Consider the following 26,049-nt stretch of genomic DNA (forward strand, 5'->3'; position numbering starts at 1 on the left):
ATTTGAATTGCCAGAGCACAACAGCTCCTCTGCCATTTCTCTGCTCATATTTATAGTTGGTCTATGTTCTATTGAATCCTTTGGCACCCTTCCTCACTATTCATAACTACACGATATTTCTGTGTGAGCATGGTAGTTTCCTGGTTTTCCTCTATTACCCTTGTATTACCTTCTATTACCCTTGAGGACAGTATTTTCTCATCCCCAGTCCCCTGCAACAGCATGTGTAATTAAAACGAAACAACAAAGATCCTTGTGAAGGCCCATCAAGCTGCTGTTTTGCTACGCTCATTCAACCTAGGATCTGCCAGGTAGTCCTGATAATTCATCCAGCATCGTGTTCTTTGAGAGTCCTGACTCTCCCAACAATTTGAAAATAAACAGTCATTGAATATTAACATACATTTCCAGATATTTCTATACTCCATGTCTTTCTCTTTGCTGAACACTGCCGTGAAATATTCATCTGGTCCTTTGTCCGCTTCCTCTGTCACCAGGCATATCTTCCCTTCATTGTTCTTGAGTTGTCCTACCTTAAAGATGCTCAACGATGCCTCTTTTGTTAATAATATAGTGTCTTGACATTCTCTCCAGTCTCGCTCAGCAAAAAAACTTTTCACCACACACATCAGACTTTCGCACCGCTAATTCACTGTTAATTTGCATACTTTGCATAATTATCAAAGCGCTTGTCCAATTTCAACTTTTTAAACGTTCCTAATTCCAGTCGGAGATGAGCTGATATCTGAACTGAACTTCCAGGCCGATGGTCCAGAGTTCAAATCCGGCAGCGTCCAAACTTGGGCAACTCATTATATTCTCGGACTAAGGCCTGGCAATCCACTTCCGTATCTCCTACGAAAACCCATTGACATCTGTACTATCCATAGAGTTGTCATGAGTTGACGACAAGTGGACGACACAGAACAACAACAAACTTTCCTTATGGTTATTTTTGCTGCATTTGCAACATCTCTGATCACCCTTTTGTTCTCAACCTTTCGTCCTTGTCTTCTTCCATGACAGAAACAGTTTTAATTCTGAACTATTTGCCTCCAAATAACTCCCTTACTACAGGTGCAAGTTTTCCCAATGACTGCTGCTCACCGTTTCTTCTCTTCAAAGTTCCTGCCTAACATAATCCTAATTAGGCTGAAATACACACACACACACACACACACACACACACACACACACACACACACACACACACACACACACACACACACACACACACACACACACACACACACACACACACACACACACACACACACAAGCCCCTTCATTGGGACTGGAAATAAAGACGAGAAGATTGAAAAGAACGAGGAAGGAGTTAATGAAGAAGCACAAGGTGAAAGTTGATCATTAGCTTGCCCTGGGCTTTGCTAATTCTCCCAACAGTGTGACTATCGTTAGGGATGACCGTTAACCTGTACATGATGCCTGTTCTTTTTAAGCACTTCCACCCTGGGAAACATTACCTGGCTGTTCATTCCTATTATGACCCCTATATTCTTGGACACCTATTTCAGTACAATCCAGTGCTGATAAATTTAAATGTCAGAGCTACAATGTAAAATTGGGATTGTCCAATGCTGTCTGATCAGTGATATGTTCTGGTAAATCTTTGTACTTGTATTAGAGTTTTGTACCAGCCTATGCAAGTATTTCCTTTTGCAGCTCAATGTGTTTGGAATACGGTGGCAATTTTTTTTTAATTTATATATAGAAGTGTGCCCTTATTACGCAAAAAGTCGCTGGACAGCATAACCACTGTCCTTTCCTCGCTTAACACTCTGGTCATTTGCTCCACCAAGCATTGAAACTCAGATAAAAGTGGAAATAAGAATTTTGTTACTTGTCCCTTGGAGTATTAGTCCAATGGGTCTCAAGTCGTTCGCCAATAAACAGTGAAAGCACGGTACAGGGACAGTCTCCTCAATGCAATGTGTGTGTGCTCACTATGATGACAATTTTGACTGTATGAGGTCTGTGCCACCGCTGAACATAAATCTTCCAAGGGTTTAACCAGTTAAATGTTCTTTGACCCAGCATTAATTCCTCCTTAGCTGCAACACGCTTGAGAATATCACCATACCATTTCCTGATATCTTTCTCTCTCTGTCTCTTCCTCGCTCTCCCTCATGCGCGCTCTCTATCTGTCTCTCAAAGTCCTGCACTCCCTCGCGTTCTAAAACAGTTTAAATTGAGTTTCTGTAAGATAGTTCAGGGAGAGAAAAAGAAATGACAGCTAGAGAAGGAGGAGTTAAATAAGGTGCATGAAAGGACGGGTATTATGGGAGCGAGCAGGAACGGTTTGGACAAGCGAAAACATACTCCAAGATCGGGCAGGGTTGTGAGACCAGAGAAACAGGGGTAACAGGATCGCATCAGCTTCAGTTTAATCGGGGTGGGATGTAAGGAACAAAGGGGATTTTTCTGAGATGCTGAGGTATGCGATGCCGTCAGCATCCGCTGTGAACAGCTCTTTTGTAGCTCCAGGGCAACACTCACAAAATGCTGGAGGAAATCAGCAGATCAGACAAGAGCAATGGGAGAGAGAAAACTGTCGACGTCTTGGACAAAAACCCTTCATCAGGATCTGATTCTGTGCGTTTTGTTTTGTATTTCGAGCATTGACAGATTTCCCATGTTCGTTTTGTATCTCTGTTCATCACATTGTTTTCCACTTACCCACAAGTGGGGGTACATAACACGGAGCATAAAGGTAACTGAATTATAATAATTCACTGCATTCATTTCTAACATTTAATACCTTTCAGAATCCAATTCAGTGGGTATTTCACCGCATTCTGAAATTCCTCTCTGAATTTGCTCTGAGTTAGGGCGTAAGTACATGTGTTGGTTCAGGAACTGAGGAGCTGCAGCATTGTAGATGTGGATTTTACGACGTAACGGGGATCCGTGACAGAATAAAAAAAAACTCATTGTAACACATTGATAGATATAAAATATCACCTGTGTTATCCACATCAATAGGAAACTAACTGTGAAGCTGAAAAGCAAAACGATGGGTCTGCTTCGGTTCTCCATCTCCCGGTCTTTCTCTCCACTTTTATGTCACCGGAGCCTCCTGTGGGTTCGACTGGTCCCTAGAATCCGCCTAACAGTCAGAATATTGAATATCCAAATCCGAAAGAATGGGATACAACGGGGTAGAATGTGGTGAAACATCGTAAATGCCGCTGAAAAGGGAGCGTTTTTGTAGCTTGGTGTATAAGCACAATACCAGGGACCACCATCAATTATTACCAAAGGCTCGAATTCAAGGCTCCATGGGAGGGATACTCTCCAAACAGGCCAGAGCAGTGACTGTCCCTATAAAAAGAGCCGCTGTTCTGTCGGTGCAATATTTTGTTTTCAGCTTCTCACAGCAAATAGCCACAAATCTGTCGACGGTAAAGGCGACAGTCAAAACAGACTAGGGATTCAGTGCTCGCAAAAAGCAACCAATCACAAAAGCTGCACGCGGGAGTGATGAACAGGAATGATCGGCGGGAATAAAACAAGGAAGTGCACCGGAGCAGCGGATCCGAAATAACGGTCAGGAGACCGGCCACTGCTATTCCCACCAGATAGCGAGTGATACATATGGAGAGACCGCAATTTCCCCGGGACAGGATCACAACCGCCACCAAGTTCGCTCGAAGAGAGACAGGAAACCAAAAAATGCGAAAATACTGAGCAGAAGCTAATGCAGCAGTTTGAAGGGATCCTGTAATATTTCCACTTTATTGTTGCATTTAGCAGTGCAAGGGTCGCGAGAAGGCGCAGAACTGATGGAGACAGGGAAGAATTGTACATAGTCATTTAAAATCAATATGATCTGAATACGGATTCCGTGCGAATGACCAAAACATAAAGTAGTATCGGTAAGTCAAATCTGGGTAATTTCCACTTTAAATTCATTGCCGGGTGGCGCCTTCCCTGTCACGTATGGAACTCTGTAAGGGTGTTAGCTGTCCATAAAATGGAATGTTTTGCACGATATTGATTATTATGTTGTTAATTAGCTCAATAGAATCTCCATTGTGTTGTGCATTAACTACTTCACATTTAGTCATAGCACACATATCTATCAAATCCTCGTTCCTCTCAATTGCCAAAGTGCTACATTCAATCGATAGTTTAATTGTTACACCTTGCACAGATAGTCGCTCACAAAGCAATGCAAGCAATACATTGGTATAATCTATTTGGCATGTAAGTAAACATTAATAGCAAATGCAGTGCAGCTGCTACAAAACCAAAATCACAGATACCCGAAAATTATTGACCACAAACAGCAGGAATAACGCTGCCGAACCCGTTGAATTCCACTGATGTTGATGATGTTCCACCGTTTGAAATGATCTTTGCTCTGCCACAATACAATGCGCATTCGGGGGTGTGACTCCTTGCTATCAGGTGTAGGGAAGTGTGCACGACAAGGGCCACCAGTTGAAAATCAAACCGATGGCAGTCCGCACCAGCACGACAGTGGAAGGGTTTTATTTAGTGCCAGGTGGAAAAAAGTATAAAAGCTGCCCTAAAGTTGTGTCAATGAAAAGAAACAAATGAAAACATATACTTATGCAGAAAAAAAAGGAAATATACAGTGGCTTTCTCCACATTAAAAACATAGTCATTTAACTGCCCCTTACAACTATTCACCAACCGTCAAATCCAACCTGTAAACCTCTCCAGCAAAGGCAGACTCAGGGTTTAAACTTCCCTCCCCCGGCTGAGAAAGACTGTTGTTCTGGGCGGGGGGTGGAAGTGGATTACGTGACCAGATCATAAAAATTATTTCAGGTCCAAAAATTGAACTTTTTAAACAGCGTTCTAGCATGCGACAGTTCTACTCCACAACAAATGCCTCAGTTAAACCCAGAGATCAGCGTCCACATGCTCAGATGAATATAAAAGAATAATGCCCTCCTGCACGCCAGCGCTATTACCTGGGCAAGGTGTGGGACACCTGACCGCACTAGCCCAGGTATTATTTCAGGACGGCCCAACCGCCCCTCAGGTCCTTTGGATCCGTTCTACCGTCTACCATCTGCTGTAACGGTGTGAGTGAAAATAAACGAAACCGTTTGGAATGAACGTTTCTAAAATCATTTTAAAATCATTTATAGACCAGTAGAGCAGGTTAGCTGAAGGCATGAAACACTTGCACATCTGCTGCGGTGTTTATAGCGGGCCACGTCGCCTTGGGACCAACCACTGCGTTTTCAGCTCTTACAGCCTGAGAAATATCGGAGGACTGTATTGAAGCCACTTCACGATGATTCTGGATATTTGGGGGATAAAAAGGCCTATGGATTGCTCAGAAGTTGGTTCTGATGGTCCCTAATGAAGCTGGAGATCGAACAATACCGCAAGACGTGCATTCGATGCATACGGCGGAAGAGGCTGTCGATACGAGCAGGTCACTTGTCCCACTTCCAGAAGGCGGGGCTTCTGGACCTGGTATGTATGGATTCCCTGTTAATACAAGCCGATGCAGCAACGCGGCGAATGTCTTAGTCATCACGGACCACAACACAAGATCTGCGTAGGCTCACCCTCCCAAGGATCAGAGGACATCCACAGTGGGCAAAGTTCTATGAGAGAATTTTAAGAGTAGTCGCATGAGCATAATGGAGTCGAGAAGCCGAGGGCTATTCCTTAGTAAGCACAAAGTACACTGCAGATGCTGTGGTCAAATCAACACGTACAACACGCTGGAAGAACTCAGCAGGTGGGGCAGCTTACGTGGAAACGAGCAGTCAACGTTTCGGGCCGAAACCCTTCATCAGGACTGAAGAGGGAAGGGGCAAGGGCTCTAAAAAGAAGGTGGGGCGAAGGTGGAAAGGAGGAAAGATCAAGGTGTTGGGGAGGGGAAGCTGGGAGAGGATAGGCCGGAAAGGTGGAGAAGGAATGTAAGCTGAAAGCACTGTGTAGTAGAAGAAGGCAGAATCATGAGAGAGCGGATAGCTGGCTGGAGAAGGAGGCAGAGAGAAACTGGGCTGGGGAATGGAGAGGGAGGTATTTACCGGATGTTGGCGAATTCAATGATAATGCCAAGGGACTGCAGTCTACCTAGACAGTATATGAGGGTTTGCTCCTCCAACCTGAGTTTTCCCTCATCATGGCAGTAGAGGAGGCCATGTGTGGTCATATCCGAATGCGAATGTGAAGCAGAGTTGAAGTGGTTGGCAACTGGGATATCCTGTCTGTTTTGGTGGGCGGAGCGGAGGTGCGAGACGAAGCGGTCCCCCAATCCGCGTCGGCTCTCGCCGATGTAGAGAAGACAGCACCGGGAGCACCGGATGCAATAGATGACCTGAACAGTCTCACAAGTGAAGTGTGCCTCACCTGGAAAGACTGTTTGGGGCCCTGAATGGTGGTAAGCGACGAGGTGTAGGGACAGGTGTAGCACTTACGCTTACAGGGATAAGTGCCAGGTGGGAGATCTGTGAGAACGGACGTGTGGACCAGGCAGTCGCCGAGGGAATGATCCCTGTGGAAAGCGGAGAGGGATAGAGAGCGAAAGATATGGTTAGTGGTGGGGTCCTGTTGAATGTGGTGGAAGTTACAGAGCATGATGTGATTGATCCGGATGCTGGTGGTGTGGTAGGTCAGGAGAAGGGGAACTCTGCCCTGTTGTGGTGACAGGAGGATGGGGTGAGAGTCAACGTGCGGGAAATATCGGAGATGCGGGAGAAGGCATCATTATTGACGGCAGAAGACAACGATCCTCAAAGAAAGAGAACATTTGAGATGTCCTAGAATGGAAAGCCTCATCCTGTGAGCATTTGCAGCGGAGACTGATGAACTGAGAATAAGGAATAACATTTTTGAATTTGACAGGGTGGGAGGAGGTACAGTCGAGGTATTTATTCGAGTCAGTGGGTTTATAGAAGATGCCAGTGGACAGCTCGCGAAAGGGGAGAGAAGTGTCCGAGATGGACCAAGTGAATTTGAAGGCTGGGTGACAGTTAGAGGGAAAGTCGATGAAATTGACGAGCTCAGCATGGGTGGAGGAAGCAGGACCAATGTAGTCAAGAATGTAGCGAAGGAAAATTTGGGGAGCAGCACCAATATAAATTTGGAGTACAGACTGTTCCGCATAACCAACGAACAGACAAGCATAGTTGTTGCCTATGCGAGTGCTCATAGCTATACCGTTGGTCTGAAAAAAGTGGGAAGAGCCAAAAGAGAAGTTATTAAGTATGAGGACCAGTTCCACCAACTGCAGGAGAGAGATGGTGTTGGGGAACTGGTGAGGGCTATTGTCACGAATGTACCGAAGGACTTTAAGGCCTTCTTGATGGGGAATGGAAGTGTATAAGGATTAGACATCCATAGTGAAAATGAAACAGTCAGTATCGGGGAACTGGAAGTTATTGAAGAGGTGGAGAGCACAGTATGTATCCCGGATGTAGGTGGGGAGGTACTGAACTATCGTTGACAAAATGGAGTCCAGGTAGATAGATACAGCTTCAGTGGGGCAGGAGCAGGCAGAAACTATGGGTCTACTGGGACAGTCAAGCTTGTGCATCTTGGGGATAAGTGAAACCGAGCACTGCGGTGTGTGGGAATTATGAGTTTTTTGGCTGAGGATAGAAGGTCTCCGGAGTTGATAAGGGCAGTGATGGTACCGGAGAAAATGGTTTGATGTATTTTGGTGGGGACCTATTCCAGTGGTATGTTAGAGAAGGTGTCAGAGAGCTGCCGTTTGGCCTCAGTGAGGGGAAAGTCCGTCCGCCAGACTACTACGGCACCACGTTTGTCTGCGGGTTTGATAGTGAGGTTTTTCAAGCGTTGATTACCGATGTACTGAGAGACTTCATTAACCGCTTTGTGCTTGTCTTCCTGGATGACATCCTAATCTTTTCCAGTAGTCCCCAGCAACACGTCCGTCATGTCCGTCAAGTCCTGCAAAGGCCGGAGAAGAATAAGTTACATGTAAAGGCGAAGAAATGCGAATTCCACATCCCCTCGGTCAGCTTCCTATGTTATATCATCAAGAGCGGACGGGTGAGAGCTGATCCCGAGAAGACCCGGGCTGTGGCGGAGTGGCCCAAACCCACGGACCGCAAGCAACTCCAACTGTTCCTGGGGTTTGCGAACTTCTATCGCCAGTTCATCAGAAACTACAGTCAGGCGGCGGCTCCTCTTTCCCGACCTGGCTCACCTGCCACACCTTTCCTTTGGAAATCCGAGGTGGACTCAGCATTCGCGGAACAGAAGAGGCGTTTCAATTCTGCTCTCGTTCTGATGCAACCGGACCCCTCCTGTCAGTTCATTGTGGAAGTTGACACCTCTGACTCCGGGGTGGGAGCGGTATTGTTCTAATGTTCGGACCCGGATCAGAAACAGCATCCCTGTGCCTTCTCTTGCTGACTGTCTCCCGCTGAACGAAACTACGACGTAGGGAACCGGGAGCTATCAGCGGTCAAACTGGCATTGGAAGAATGGAGGCACTGATTGGATGGGGCGGAACACCCATTCATCGTCTGGACAGACATTAAGAACCTTGAATATATCCAAACCGCCAAACGCCTGAATTTCCGCCATGCCCGTCAGGCATTATTTTTTGGCCGGTTCAGGTTCACCCTCACCTATCGTCCGGAGTCCAGGAACGGGAAGCCCGATGCCTTCTCCTGTCAATACGTTTCCGAGCTGGATCTTCCCAATCCCGAGACCATTCTCCCATCATCCTGTGTAGTGGCTGCCCTCACCTGGGAGATCGAGTCTAAAGTTAAAGCGGCCCAAAGGGCGCAACCCGGCCCAGGCACCGGACCTCCCAATCGCCTCTTTGTACCCTATTCTGTTCGAGCGCGGGTTCTCCAATGGGGGCACACTTCTCGTTTCGACTGCCACCTTGGAATCGATCGGACGCTGACCCTCGTGGAAAAACAATTCTGGTGGCCCACCATGGACGCTGACACCCGTTCTTCTATCTCTGCATGTTCTGCCTGCGTCCGTGGAAAAGCCTCCAATCGGCCACCCGCAGGATTACTGCGTCCCCTTCCTGTCCCTGGTCGTCCCGGGTCACACATCTCTCTAGATTTCATCACCGGTCTACCCCCTTCCCATGGAAACACTGCCGTACTCACTGTGGTGGATGGATCGTTTCTCCAAGTCGGTATATTTTGTAGCCCTCCCTAAACAACCTTCAGCGCAGAGATCGCAGACCTTATCGTCACCCACGTTTTCCGACTTCACAGAATCCCTTCGGATACTATCTCCGACTGGAACCGGCAATTCATTTTGAAGAATTGGAGATCGATTTGTCGAGCCCTTGGCGAATGTCATCCGGGTTTCACCAACAGACGAACGAGGAAACGGAACGGGTCAACCAGGAGCTGGAGGCAGCATTACGTTGTATAACAGCCAACAACCCGTCGACCTGGAGCAACCATCTCGCATGGGTAGAACACGCCCACATCTGTCTGGTCAGCGCCGCTACCACATTCACAACGGAGAGTTTGAATGCTCTCTTGGGTATTAATCCCCGCTGTTTCCCGCCCAGGAAGAAGAGATTGCGGTGCCGTCAGTCCAGGCAGATATAAACAGGTGCCGAAAAATCTGGAAAGACACACGTACAGACCTGCTTTCCTCAGCTAACCGTAACCGAAAAATTGCCAACCGCCATCGTACCCGTGCTCCTGATTATGGACCTTGGTAGATGGTGTGGCTGTCGTCTGGAGACATTCCTCTCAAGAACGAGCCCAAGAAGCTCGTGCCCGCTTCCTGAGACTCTTGAGCGCATTATACGACAGTGCAGATCAAACTACCTAAGACTATGCATACCCACCCTACATTCCACGTCTCCCATTTAAAACCGGTATCAGTCAGCCCCTTGTGTCCTCCGACCGAACCCCCTCCACCCCGCCCCCCGGAGCATCGACAAACATCTGGCTTACACCGTCCGGTGGTTATTTGGATTGCCGCCGTCGGGGCAGGGGTCTCATGCACCTGGTCGACTGGGAGGGGTACGGCCCGGAAGAACGTTCCTGGATTCCCCGCTCCTTCATTCTGGACCCTTCTCTCATCCGGGATTTCCATCGGGACCATCCAGACAAGCCTCGGGGGTGGGGGTGGGGTTGTCGCCTGGTGGCTCCCGTTTAGGGAGGTTTACTGCCATGGTTCTGAGTGGCTGTTCCTGTTTAACGCTTCTTTCTCCCTGATTATGCCGTAATTTCAGTCATTAGATCTCCATTTCCTGCTAGTTTACTCAGTTACAGTACGACACACGAAATTCTGGTGGAACGCAGCAGGCCAGGCAGCATTTTGTATGTGTTGCTTTCAGCATCTGCAGATTTCCCCGTGTTTGCCTATTACAGTACACCTAATTTTCATCAGAGACTGGGAAATAAATACGATGGCGGCACTATCACAGGTTGCCAGTTCGATGGCCATGTGATAACTTCATTTCTCTATTGCTTAAAACCGTTTGTCCTAAGTTCAGCTCCAGTTTCATGATATTCCATAAGCACCCCGTCTGCGTGTCGGGAGGCCAAATCAGAGCTCCGTGTCAAGATTCCTCCGGTTTGCTCTTCAACGTTCGCGTCTGTGTCTGCATCCCCAACTCAATCTCGGTGCCTGTGTCCTGCACTTGGTTTCGGCTCAGTCGTTCCGTGCAACAAGTAGTGTATACAATGTTCATTAAACTCCTAACGTTAAAATGTGAACAACGATTTCTAATAAATCCTCTCTGATCCTCAGAAATAATTTGAGGCAATACTTTCTCTAATCTAATTGGTAATATTTTGGGAAAGATTTAAGAATCCACATTCAGCAAAGATGTAGGCCTATATGATGTACATTCAGTGGGATCTTTATCTTTTTTTAGGAATTAAGGAAATAGATGCTTCATAAAAGGATTGTGGTAATTTACTTACTAATAAATTATATTTAAAAAAAAACTGAACCAGAGAGAGCATAAATCTGAAAAAGTTTTTTTTTTAATTTAGCTTTCTATCCATCTGGACAGGGTGCTTTACCTGAGTTTATTGAAAAAATTGTTTTCTTTATTTCCTCTTCAGTAATTGTTTTCTTTATTTCCTCTTCAGTAAAAGTCTGATACTAAACGTTCATCAACTGGTGATTCCGGAAAAAATAGTTTCCTTAAAAATTCATGCTTTATTCATGCCATCAGGAAATTCTGATTGATATAAATTAGTATAACATTCTTTAAAAGATTTGGTACTTTCATCATGGTTAACTGTCAAATCATCATCCCATCTACGAACTCTATTATAATCTGACGTTTCGCCAAGGCTGCTTTCAATTGACTACCAAAAAAACCTCCGATTTGTCACAATGTATATAGAATTAACACTTAGATTTAAGTAACTGGTTTTCAATCGGATATGTTAATAACAAACTATGTTGCTTCTTAAGTTCAGCTCTCTGTTTATAAAGTTCCAAATTGGGAGCAATAGAATATTTTTTGTCTTTAATCTTAGCAGCCAATGAAAGTATCTCTCTATTAATTCATTGTTTTTCAGTCCTGCAGAATATGAAGTAATTTGCACGTGGATATATGCTGTAAAGGTATCCCATAATATCCCAATGGAAATTTCTTCCATTGAATTAAATGAAAAGAAAAATGCAATCTGTTCTTTAATGAAATTAACAGAATGTAAATCCTGAACCACAATATAGTTGAACCGCCACGTCTTGTACTAAAAGTTACATCACTAAATTTAATTGATAATTTCAGAAGCGCATTGTCAGAAATGGCGATTACATCATACTCACTCATGGTGACAGATGAAACTAAACGAGAATCAATAAAGAAGTAATCGATTCCAGAGTAATTATGATAAACGTGGGAAAAAAAAAAGAAAACTCTATATCATTGGGAAATAAAAACCTCCAGATTTCTAAAATTCCCATGTCAACTAAGAAAGAATTAATTAAAGTAGCAGATTTATTAGGAAGTACCTCATAGGGCGCAGTCCTATCTAACATAGGATTCAAACAACAATTAAAATCTCCACCCATTATTAAACTATATTCATTAAAATTGGGAAGAGCCATAAATAGCTACTTAAAGAATTCAGGATAGGCTGTATTAGGCGCATAAACTTTAGCCAAAAGTACTTTTTGTTTATAAAGTAAACCAGCATTTAATAGAAATCTACCATATGGTTCTGAAATTATGTCATATTACGTATTGAGGCAACAATAAATCTATGAGTTAGGCAAGGGATCATATAACAAATAACACGTTTATTAAACACAGAAAATAAACCCCGCAAAAGTAAACAAACACTAACGTAACCGGAAATCAGCTGCTGTGCGGCAGCTTAAACTGTTCTTAAAGCGATGCAGCTCGAACAGTTCTTAAAGTGATGTTGAAAAAACAGTTCTTTAAAGTAGTAATGCCAAAAGGTAAAAATACTCACAGTCCAATGAAAGGAGAGACTTCTTAAGACGATTTAAATTCTCTTTCACGTCGTCTTGCTTCAGTCCCCGACGTCGAACATTTCCCACGAAGAATTTACGAAACGAAGCGGCTTAGAGGCACTGACCTTTCCTTTATCACACTGCCCTCAATCTTCTGCTATCCCGCAGAGATTAACACAAGAACAGCCAACGAATTCCTTCCGAATAAGGATTAAACAAGGTCGAACCCGTTTCACCGCCGAAAATGGATTCTCCTCGATCTTTAACTCCCGAACTCCTGTCTTCACTCTCCACTGATTCCCAACTAGCAGTATTCTAAAGAAACTGCTGGCAATGAACTTTTAAACTTTAGGCATTAGATAAAACTTCACCTTTCAACTAAACTGCGTCATCACATTAAGTCAGGCAGCGGCATGAAGTCAACATAGCAAATCCCGCCACGAACTGCCCCCCCTCACAGGGTGGGGTTTTTATAACCTGTAAAAAAAACCTGTCACATGATCTCTACTGGCGGGAAAATGACATCACTCCACCATCACAAGACCATTACCTCAAGTCTAGTATAGCTTCAACACCAGTCACGTGACAAGGGTACCACTGTCATGTGTCACGAGTACGTAACAGTCATAATAAAGCAATGAGATCGAAGGGTTCATAAAAATGGAAACACCTTTCACTTTGGTCGAAGAATTAGAGTGACACTTTTGACTTTCCAAAAGCTAAAAAACGCTGATTATCTTCATTCCTCACATGAGTCTCCAGCGCAAATATAATCTGAACACTTAATCTATGAAAAATCTTGAAAATCTTCTCCCGTCTAACCTAATGTTTCAAACCATTCGTCCATTTCCCTTAAATAAACCATATGCTGTGTAAAGGGTTAACCAAGTTGCATAAGAAACTCATGAACCAGAAGAGGAAAAACGTTTAAAGAGGAACCGGAGTTACGACAATGTCGTCATTTTTGTAGTTTCAATGCAGCCCACATGAAGGATGCTAGACTAACAACAGAACCCGCCCCCTCCCCCAAAGCCAGGAATCCGGGCAGATACGCAGCCAGGAAGCTATCTAAGACCCGCCCAACCTCCATCTCTCTCGATAGCAAGTCTCCAAATTTTAAGAGAAATAAAACACCCCACAGCCAAAATATTACAAAAAGAATGCCAAAGACAGACTAAGTGAAAAATAAAGGTTTTTAGACCATTTTCAAAACGAGTAAAAATAAAAATAAAACAGTACATTCTCTATAGCAGCTAATCACCAAGTAGAAGTCTTAATAATTTTCTAAAACGAACAATTAAAAATAAAAAATGTAAAATAATGAAGGAAAAGAAGAAATCTTCAATATAAAACAGACATAAGCCAAAACAAATTATTCAAAACATCAGCCCAAGGACACGATTTCACGAACTTAAAATGTCCGACTGTATAAGCTAATCATTAACTAATAAACCCGATACATACAGACATGTAGAAACGGAAAATTGATTAAACATCCGAGTTCTCTTCGAGAAATTGTTTTGCATCTTCCACTGATTTGAACCATTTAAGCGATTTATCGGGTAAGACTACTCTTAAGCAGGCAGGGTGCAGCAGAGCCGGTCGAAGATTCCTTTGATATGGTTGCGACATGACTTCCTTAAAACACACTCTTTCTTGCATTACCTCGGGACAATAATCTTCAACCAAACGAAACGTGAGATTCTGATATTCAATAATTCCTTCACGATGAACAATTCGAATTAAGCCCTCCTTCATACTCACATAGTGAAACCGAAGAATATCATGACGTGGTTTTAACTCTTTCGGCAGTTTACATTTTAACGATCTGTGCGCTCGATCGAGTATCGGGTGTGAGTTAAAAATCTCCGATCCGAAAACTTCCATTAAGAATTCAGAGAAAATTTCAATAAGGTCGCGCTCTCGACGTCTTCCTTGAGACCTAGTATTCGCAAATTCTGTCTGCGTCTGCGACTCTCCAAATCGATGACCTTAGCTTTATACTGCTCCAGTGTGCGAGTAGTCAAATTTAATTCCTTTTGAAAAGTGTTCACTCTGTAATCCCTCTGTTTCCCAGCTTCGGTAAGCTCGGTAATTTGCCGACGTTGTATTGCGTTCTCTTCGAGTGCTTTCAGATTGCTTTTATTTTCCTTTATATTTTCTTTTGTTTTTGTTTGCAGGTTTTACAAGACTCAAAAACAGTTAGAATTTTTATTAAGTCCGAAAGCATGCCAGAGGAACGTTTATCCACAGGATGCTACTTGCCAAATTTTCCCGACTAGATTTAAGACACTTCGTTTTGAAGATAAATGCATGATCACCACCAAAATAAAGCGGCCTGAAACGACAATAACTTTTACTCGCACTGTCCCCGTGTGTGTATAGTTCGATACCTTCATTATGTCTCCAATAAATCATGTTGGATTATTCCAGAATCCTGATAAATATTTTTTTGTGGGAAGATCCACACCTTCATACTGTTCATGAAACATTGCGCAGTCAGTCATTGATGTCTAATGAAAGAAGGATAACTGTTCTTTGTCGGAGTCTGAATGTTGATAAATCTGGAGACTTCACAATAACATTTCGCTGAACTCCACCATGGCGATGGATTTCTGACAGCAGAAGTGGGGTGGCGGAGCACAAGACAGATTTCCATCGGCCTATGATGGCTCAAACCCAGCTCCGCTCCCTGTTGTTATTGGCTGGGATGTCTGTCTGTCAAATGAGAACGCATACGCTGATTAGTTAATATGAGCGTCAGTGAGCCGTTCAAAAAGTTAACTCAAATGTTGATAATGTGTTGCCAGTTAGAAAAGAGACAGTTGCGTCAGTGGGTATATATCGTCATCATAGTTCTCTCACTGAAACAAATTTACTGTTGGATAAAAGGAAGTTTGTTATGTTTATCAAGGATGTGGTGAATTGAACCTCAGTCATCTCGTCGTGCTGAAGAAATTAAAACAATTGTGAAAGCTGCAAAAGGGCACCTTGTACAACTGGTGTTGTGCGGGTAGCTTTTAATGAAGCTCTGATGAGTAGGGTATCTGCATCCGATTCTACTTGTGAAGGTACATAATGGGATTCAAAATATTGCAGTGGAATGCGACAAACCTGATTTTTAACTGACAAGACTTTAAGAAGTTTATTTCTGATTTTCCTAACCCTCCCGCTATGATATTCAGGAATCCTGATTGTTACCACGAGATTTACTGTTCATAATAGTTCTGAACCGGGGACAGGAGACAGGTTTTAGGTGGTGAAATATTTGGTAAAGTAAATCGGGTGGAGTTTAAGGTTTTATGTGGTAAACGTCTGTCAGCGCTGAATGTTGGCGATGATGTGGATTTTTTTCTAATGAAAGGGTATGACACCTTATTCATCAAACTGCGTTGGAAGTGATACTGATGAAAAAGGACATTAACAGCAGAAATGCTGTGCCATAGTGGACTGAGGAGTGTGCAGGCGCAATTAGGGAGATAAAGAAGGCGTCAATATACTCTCCACTGCACATCTGCAGAAGCAGTTGGCACCGGGTGATGAGCCAAACGATTGGAGGATAGATAATGTTATTTTGGTATTTAAGAATTCTCTGAAAATAAACGGTAAATTATCGACCGGTGTTACTGACATCAGTAGTGGATAAATAATTGGATCGTATTCTGAGGAAATGGATATATACTGTAAGCACAGTGGATTACATTTAAATGGGCCAGAGGTTAATCAGGGTAACTGCTTGTTTGGGACAACTCCTAATGGACACAACCGAATCAAAAACATAACTGGGAATTCCTTTGTCTATTTGGAACACGATGCTCCTTAATTCCGGATAATTGGGACTGGGAACGGATACTGATACTTCCTAGTTACCCAGTCTTGTGCCCTTCTGTGGCTGTCAGAATCTACACTGTGCATAGATCAAACAGTTTTAAAATAGGATCCGTTGCGTATGTGGGTGGTGTATTAATAATTTGTGCCAATGAAAGCCGATTTAAAAAGCAGTGAGTTTTTGACTTCTGCTGCTGGTGCAGGTCGATAAATAGGTAAATAAATGATTCAGCATGGACTCGATAGGCTGAAGGGCTCCTTTCTGTGTTTTGTTCTTGTATGAACCTATGACTTTAATTATAATATATCAACTCCCTATCCTGCCTCACACTCTCACTACACAACACTTTTATACCACTCACTACACTTGTATACAAACTGCCTTATCCTCTGCCCTAACACAACGCTCCCCATTCTGCTGCCAAATTATTTTGAACTCTCGCCAAACCTGCATGCAAAGATATTTGACTTCTTCGAGTTCAGTTGCAAACCATCCTTTTTATACAAGTCATTCGTTTTCCCAGAGATAATCAAATGATCCAGAAATGTGAAACTTTTCCCCTTGCACCAATTTGGTAGCCATACATTCATCTGAAAAATGATCCGATTCTTTCCCTCAATGGAACGTGGCACAGGCAGCCATCCAGTGATTACTCGCCCTGTGGTCCTGATTTTCAGGTTGCCGCATTGCTCCCTATATTTTCAATTCAGGATCTCAGTCGCTTTTTGTTCCCTTATATCAGAATCAGAATCAGACTTTAATCGACAAGTACCTGTACACATACAAGGAATTGACTTCCAGCAGATGTTGTCTCTCTGCTCATAACAATAATAATGATAAATATAAATGAAAATATAGATTATACATACAAGTAGTGCGATCCAAGTAATAGTTAGCCGACAGTTAACCGGCAGTTAACTGTTCAGCAAAGTGACTGCAGTAGGCAAAAAAACTTCTCCAGTGCCTATTAGTCTTAGTCTGGAGGGATCTGAAGCGCCTACTAGACGGAAGCAGTTCAAACAGTCCTTGTGCAGGATGGAAGGAGTCCTTTATGATGTTCCCCACCCTCTTCTTCAACCTGGAAGAGTACGGGTCCACAATAGAGGGCAGGGAGGCTCCAATGATGCACTCGGCAGTCCTCACTGTGCACTGTAGTCTGGTTCTATCCTGCTTGTTGGCGGCTCCAAACCACACAGTGATGGAGGTGCACAGGACAGACTCAATGACTGCAGTATAGCACTGCAGCAGCAATTCTTGAGGCAGACCATATTTCCTCAAGAGCCGCAGGAAGTACATCCGCTGCTGGGCCTTCTTCAGGATGGAGCTGATGTTCTGCTCCCACTTCAGATCCTGAGAGATGGTGGTTCCCAGGAACCTGAAGTTCTCCACGGTTGGCACAGGGCTGCCGAGGACTGTGAGGGGGGACATAACGGGGGGATGTCTCCTGAAATCCACTATGATCTCCTTTGTCTTGAGCGTGTTCAGCTCCAGATTGTTCCAGCTGCACCAGAGCGCCAGTTGGTCCACCTGCTGTCGATATGCAGACTCATCACTGTTCTGGTTGAGTCCGATGACAGTGGTGTCGTCTGCAAACTTCAAAAGCTTCACATAGGGGTTGGAGAAGGTGCAGTCATTGGTGTAGAGGGATAACAGCAGTGGAGAGAGGACACACCCCTGGGGGGCACTGGTGTTGGTGTTTCGAGTATCCGAGGTGACCTGACCCATCCTTACCTGCTGACTTCTGTTGATCAGGAAGCTGTAAATCCAATCACAGAGGTCAGGTGGCACAGTGAGGTGAGACAATTTGGAGCAGAGGGTATGAGGGACGATGGTGTTAAACGCCGAACTGAAATCCACGAACAGTATCCAAGCATAGGTCCCAGGACGATCCAGATGTTGCAGGATATAGTGCAGTCCCAGGTTGACTGCATCGTCTACTGGAAAAATGCACCACGACTTCTGGTTGCTCACCATCCTGTTTCAGAACACAGTGAAAACGATCTGAGACATCCCTGACCTTGGCATCTTGGAAGCAATATACAGTCAGGGTGTCTTTTTCACATCCAAACATCTCTATCTATCTCCACCATTTGGTTTCTGAGCCACAGAGCCGGACTGATTTCTGGAGACCCGATCCTTACAAACCGTATTAGGGAACTGAAGCTGTAGCTGGATGACCTTAGACCGTAAGGACTATGAGCTGCCATGGTCCTATCTGGCAAGTCCCCTCCTTGCTATTGTCTCAGTAAATAGCCTTTGATCCAGTGACTCTGAACCCCTCCAAGCCCCGGGTTGCCCCAAGAGCTGAATTGCCTTCAATCGAAGACAGTCCAAAAGCTCAGCTGGAAGATCCCAACGCCATTCATTCTTCTTGTCCAGTCCACCAGCTGTGTTGATTTGGGAAGGCTGACAGCATTGGGATGCCTGTCATCCCGCCATTCCCTTTCCTCTCTCCTACTTCCGAGCTTGAAAGGCGTGATCACTCCCAAATCCCTTTGCACCCCGGATTAGAAAATAGGCTGTGATGTAATTCCTTCTATCAGAGTGCACGATCGTGCACTTCACGAGACTATTCTCTCTGTGTTACTCACATTTGCCTGCTTGTTCTTCATTGACTAGTGTTGAATGCTGTCACTTCTCCTTCCAGTTGGAACTGGACGGGAAGATGGGTGTACTGCACCTGTTCCTGAGTCCTCACCAGCTCTCCAACTTGACAGATCTTTTGAGTTTGCCATGCTCCATTCTGTTTGTAATAGCAATGGCACTCACTCCTGTCCCCTAAAATTCATGAACCACTGGCACAGAGCTTGTTTTTCTCTCCCCCACAGAGAAGACAAAGTTCTTTAAGTTCATTTCCAATTTCTTTGTCCAGCATTACTACCTCACCAGGGTCATTTCCCAGTGATCCATTATGAACTCCAATGCCAACTCTCTCTCAGAATTCTATGACTGTATGGCAAAGTATAGCTCCAACACCATATACAAGTTTGCTGATGGCACCACTGTTGGAGCTGTATCAAAGTTGGTGATGAATCAGCATATAGAAGGGAGTCAGAACTTTTGACTGAGTCATGTCCTAACAATAACCTCTCTCACGTGTCAATAAGGCCAAAGAACTGATAGTAGACCAGGAGAGGGAAACCAAAGGTCCATAAGCCAGTATTCACTGGAGAATCAGAGGGGGAGCATGTCAGTAAGTTTAAATTTCTGGGTGTCTCTCTCAGAGGACCTGTCCTGGACCCATTATAGAAAGATAATTGTGAAGAAAGCATGACAGCACCTCTACTTCCTCAGGAGTCTGCGGAGATTTGGCATGTCATCAAAAACCTTGGTAACATTCTGTAGCTGTGTGGTGCAAGGTTTGCCGACTGGCTGAGTTACGGTCCGGTCTGGGAACACCAATGACTTTGAACAGAAAATCCAACAAGAGCCCAGTACATCATTGTTAAAACCCACACAACTATTGAGCACATCTACATGAATCATGGCTGTAGAGAAATACTTCAATCATCAAAGTTCCTCATCACTAAGGCCAAGCTCTTTTCTCACTGCCACCATCAGCTAGAAGGTACAGGGCTTCTGCTCAAAGCATTGGCTGCACTTTTTTTCCATAGATGCTGCCTGGCTGCTGAGCTCCTCCAGCATTTTGTGTATGTTCCATGTCATTCATAGCTGTTAATTTCTAACTGTGTTTCAGTTCAATTTATATCCCTTTCAAAGCTTTTTGTCTTTTTATGTACTCGGGAGACTTTTGTAACCTCTCCTGCACTCGCCTTACTTTTTACTTTATCCTCACTCATCCAAAATGTTGAAATGTTAAGCCTAATAATTCGGTCAAAGACAAACTTCATCCAATTTCACTGACTTCAATTCTAACCTATCACCTGTCAAATTCCAGCACTATGTTGGTTTTGCTACCAGTGGTGAAAATACACTGAACCTGGTTTATACTAACATACCAAGTGCATATAAATCAGTTCCTTTGCCCCAGTTTGGGTTCCCAGATCTGTTATGCTAATTTGCTGCATACAAACCACTTATCAAACTGGCCAAACCAGTTCTGAGAAAGTGTTTTCACCATTGCAGGACGGGTCTAAAAACACGAACTGGAGTATGCTCAGAAACACTGCTACCATGGCAACCACATTCACATCGAGGAATATACGGATTCCGTGACCATCAAACACAGACACATGTTCTGAGAATTTTACCATCACAAAACACATCCATGAAAGGGCAAATCAGAAGCCATGACATACTGCAGAGATCCGTGCATGGATGAGGGATTGTGATTCTGCCTTTAGATCAGGAAACGTGACACTTCAGGGAAATAAGAACTGTGCTTTCCCACTCCATTACAAAGGTGAAATAGGAGCATTCTCAGAGAACAGAGAACCACTTCTGTGATACTAGAGAAGCAAGGCACATGTGGCAGGGAATTCTGAGGATTACAGATAAATCTGTCTAGCATGTCAATGACAAGGACACTTCACTCACTGACAGGCGAATGTATTTTTTTCCCAGTTTGATGCACAAAACAGAGCTCTGGTGAGAAAGGCATCAGGGGAGCTGATACGCTGTCTGGCTGAAGCTGAGGTGCGAACAACCCTGCCCAGAGTAAACCCATCCAGATCTGCAGGGCCCAATAATATACCAGGTGGGGTTCTGAAAGACTAGGCAGCCCAGCTAATTCAGGTGCAGAAGGATATATTCAACACCTCTCTGGAACAGTCCATTTTACCATTGGTTTTCAAGATGGCAATGTCATCCCAGTGCCTAAGAATGTGAGAGTAACCCATCTAAATGAGTGTTGTGAGGTGGCATTACCATCAACTATTATGAAATGATTTGAGTAGCTGGTCATGGAGTGCATTAAAGCCTTTTTCTGGCTACATTGGACCATAGAACACTACAGCACAGTACAGGCCCTTCAGCCCTGCGTGTTGTGCTGACCCATATAATCCTTAAAGAAAGTACTAAACCCACACTATCCCATAACCTTCCATTTTTCTTTCATCCATGTGCCTGTCCAAGAGGCTCTTAAATACCCCTAGTGTTTTAGCCTCCTCCACCATCCCTGGCAAGTCATTCCAGGCACTCACAACCCTCAGTGTAAAACACTTACCACTGATGTCTCCCCTAAACTTTCCTCCATTAACTTTGTATATATGCCCTCTGATGTTTGCTGTTGGTGCACTGGGAAACAGGTGCTGACTATCCACCCTATCTATGCCTCTCATAATCTTGTAGACCTCTATCAAGTCACCTCTCATTCTTCTACACTCCAAAGAGTAAAGTCCCAGCTCTGCTAAACTTGTTTCATATGACTTGTTCTCCAATCCAGGCAACATCCTGGTAAATCTCCTCTGCACCCTCTGCATAGCTTCCACATCCTTCCTATAATGACGTGACCAGAATTGAACACAATACTCTTAAGTGTGGTCTCACCAGAGATTTGTAGAGTTGCAGCATGACCTCCCTACTTTTGAACTCAGTCCCCCTGTTAATGACGCCAAGCATCCCATAGGCCTTCTTAACTACCCTATCAACCTGTGCAACGACCTTGAGGGATGCATGGATTTGAACACCAAGGTCCCTTTGTTCATCCACACTCTTAAGTTATTGACCAATAATCCTGTACTCAGTCTTCTGGTTTGTCCTTCCAAAATGCATCACCTCACACTTGTCTAGACTGAACTCCATCTGCCATTTTTCTGCCCAACTCTGCAGCCGGTCTAAATCCTCTTGTAACCTTCGACAACCGACAGCTCCATCCACAACTCCTCCAATCTTTGTGTCATCTGCGAACTTAATCACCCATCCTTCCACCTCTACATCCAGGTCATTTATAAAAATCCCAAATAGCAGGGGTCCAAGGACAGATCCCTGTGGCACTCCACTAGTCACCGACCTCCAGGCAGAATACTTTCCTTCCACAACTACCCTCTGCTTTCTACCTTTAAGCCATTTTTTAATCCAAACAGCCTAGGTTCCACTTATCCCATGCCTCATGACTTCCTGGATGAGTCTCTCATGAAGGACCTTGTCAAATGCTTTGCTAAAGTCCATGTAGACCACATCCACTGCCCTACCCTCATCAATTTCTTTTGTTACCTCTTCAAAAAACTCAATCAGGCTCGTGAGACACGATCTTCCCTTCACAAATCCATGTTGACTATCCATGAGTAGACTGTACTTCTCCAAATGCTCATAGATTCTATCCTTAAGAATCCTTTCCAGTAGTTTGCATACCACTGGCGTAAGATTCACTGGTCTATAGCTCCGCGGTTTCTCCCTATTACCTTCTTTTAAACAAGGGAACTACATTTGTCATTCTCCAGTCCTCCGGCACTTCCCCTGCAGCCAAAGAGGATTCAAAGATCATTGCTAATGCTTCTGCGATCTCTTCTCTCAATTCCCACAATAACCTGGGGTGTATCATATCCGGCCCTGGGGATTTATCAATCTTAATGTTTTACAAAGATCCATCACTTCTTCTTCCTTAATCTCCGCACTGTCCAGCACACAGGCCCACTCTACTTCTACCTCATCCTGATCAAGAGCCTTTTCACTTATGAATACTGAAACAGCTTCAGTGAATACTGAACCCTTTCCAGTTTGCTTATCACTTGAATCAATCCACTCATTTAACACAATTATACCCCAGAAACTGGTGGAAAACTGTCCTCGCTGGGTCTGAGCACCTCCAGCTGTAACTGGATCCTGGACTTCTTAACGGTAAGGTCACAGTCAGTCCATGTGGGCAGTAGCATCTCTAGTTCCATTACACTGAACACTGGTGTACCCCAGGGCTGTGTGCTCAGTGCACTGCAGATGCACAAGTGTATCACAGGATTCAGTTCAAACCGTGTCATATAGTTTGCAGATAACTCTGAAGTGCTTATGATAATGATGAGTCTGAGGACAGAGAAGAAATGGAGCGGAAGTGTGAGAACAGCTACCTAAGCTTGGATAAGACAAAGGAAATGGCTGTGTATATTAGGAAGGTGCAGATGAACCATACCCCTCTGTGCAACATGATTCCTCTGTGGAGAGTTGAGTGTACCAAGTTTCTGGGAGTTCATATCCTGGATGACCTCAGCTGGTCCGTCAACATCACCTCCATGAACAATGCTGCAGAGCAGCACCTCCACTTCGTAAGGATATTCAGGTGCGTGAGCACCTCCATCAGCAAAATTTTACAGGAGCCCTGACAAGCTGCATTGCCATCTGGTATGGGAGCAGTAGGGCATCGCTCCCAAGGTCTCTACAAAGGACTGTGAATATGGCAGATATTATCATAGAGGTTCCCTTACCATCCATCAGGGACATTTATCAGGAGTGCTGTGTAAACCGGGCCGTTAGGATCCCATCCATCCATCCAGCCTCCTCGTTCACTTTCTACTGCCAGGCAGGATACTCCGATGAATTAAGACAAGTAGAGACAGGACAGGAAACTGTTTCTTCCCTTGGGCCATTAGCTTTCTGAACTCACTGCCACATCACATTCGTAATGTCACCAGTTCATTGGTTCTGTACCCAACAATATTTCATTTATGCATTTACTTTGTGTATCTATGTGTGGTTCATTTGCAGATTTTATTCTTACTTTCCTATGTTATTGTGACTCATATCTGTGTTGTGTACTTCTGTGCTTTACCCCTGGTCCAGAGAAATCTTTTCTCCATTGACTGTATTCATGTACATATTTTAATGACAATAAGCATAATTTGAATATACTTCCTCACAGTTTCAGCCACACATTGTATCCACTTATATACCTACTTCCCATCCTCAGCCCTGTCACTCAAGTTTCCATTCCCCTACCAACATTGTTCAAACCTCCACAAAAGCTCCAGCAAACCTGCCCACAATGATACTGGTCCCCCTTCGGGTTCAGGCCTGAAATGTCAACTGTTTATCCTTTCCATAGATGCTGCTTGACCTGTTGAGTTCCTCTAGCATTTTACATGCATTTCGTTGGTTTTCCAGCATCTGAGAATCTTGTGTTTATGATTTGCCAGGTCCTGTCTTATTATCATACAATACCCCTCCCCTCCAAATTCAAAATCTAAATTCTTATCTTTTTCCAAAAGTACCTTGAATTGAAAGTCTGCTCCTCTGAAATATCACTTTAGCCATGCAATCATTGACCAATCCTCATATTTCTAAACTCAGAGCACGTGACAGAGAGATTATAAAGTTGGAAATCCAGCTCTTTAACCATCAACCCAACTCCCAGAGCAGACACTGCAATATCTCAGTCCTCTGAAACTGAGACCAAGCTAAATAATAATCTCTGGATGATCTGCCTCACCTTTCACAAAGCCCAGATGTTGTCAGTGGCCATTCTCAGACCAGATAGTTTTTAACAACAGACAATAGACAATAGGTGCAGAAGTAGACCATTCGGCCCTTCGAGCCTGCACCACCATTTTGAGATCATGGCTGATCAACGACTATCAATACCCGGTTCCTGCCTTGTCCCCATATCCCTTAACGGAGGGTGCAGTTTGAAGGTCAGTAGTCAGAGGTTCACAGCAGGTATCAAGATTCTGTTTTTACCCAGAGGTTCCTCGGAGTTTGGAATGCAGTTGCTGAGAGTGTAATATCTCGATGAGCACTTGAATCAACAAGGCATAGGAGGCGATGAATGTAGTGTGTTCAATTGGGATTAATATAGACAGGTACTTGATGGTCAGCATGGTCTGGAAGGGCCAAAAGGCCTGTATGAGCTGCAAGTTCTCTGACTGGAGTGGTTTCAAAGTTCAAAGTAATTTCATAAACAATGTACGTACAGTATACTGTATGTCATCATACACTACCCTGAGATTCATTTCCATGCAGACACTCAGTGTTATAAAGAAATATAATAGAAGCAACGGAAAACTACAGATCGACTCATAACCAATATACAAAAGAGAAACTACTGGAGGTAGCATCATGCTGTGGGGATGCTTTTCAAGAGCACGGACTGGAAATCTGGTCAGTATTGATGGGAAGATGAATGGTGCTAAACACAGAGATTTTGTAAAAAAAAACCTGCTAACTCTGCCTGAAAGCTTAAAGTTCATCTTTTATCAAGACAACAACTCAAAGCACACTGCCAGAGCAATCATGAAGTGGCTTCAAATGAAGAAAATTAATGTCCTTTTCCCAGTCAGATTACTGACCTCAACTGATCAAATATCTCTGGCAAGACCTCATGATGGTTGTCCACCCACTGCTCCCCACTAATCTGGCACAGCTTGACCAATTTTGCAAGGAGGAATGAGCAAATCCTGCTCCATCACATTGGTCAAATCTAATAGTGACATCCAAAAACACTAGTCTTTGCAACAGCTTTGAGAGATTCAACCAAATAATGGACAAATGGGAATGAATACTATTGAACTTCTAATTTTTTAGTTTTTCAAGCTTTGTAATTATCCCTGGTTTTGGGCTCTATAGTGGAAAAAAAAACTCACCCTGTGAACTTTCATCAAATGTTACCTATGTCTATGATGTGAAATCCATCTGTTTTCAGTCTGTTTGCATCCAGTGGCAAACAGGAGAACAGAACAGGGCAGAATTAACCAGAAGGATATTCCTATTAGATCAGGATTGGCCACAGAAGCAAGAGTGAATAATTTGTAAAGTTTTGCAGGGAAATAGAATATTTAGCCCTAGAAACTGCATGACATCTCTTTGACCCTTTCTCTCTCTGTATCACATCACCACCCTATTTTCCAGAAACATCTGTCACCTATGTCTGTGGGTGAATTTCCACCGTGCCTTTCAACATGTGATAACTGCATAGTGAAATG

The sequence above is a fragment of the Hypanus sabinus genome, chromosome 1, assembly GCF_030144855.1.
Source record: "Hypanus sabinus isolate sHypSab1 chromosome 1, sHypSab1.hap1, whole genome shotgun sequence".
In the NCBI taxonomy this organism is placed as follows: Eukaryota; Metazoa; Chordata; class Chondrichthyes; order Myliobatiformes; family Dasyatidae; genus Hypanus; species Hypanus sabinus.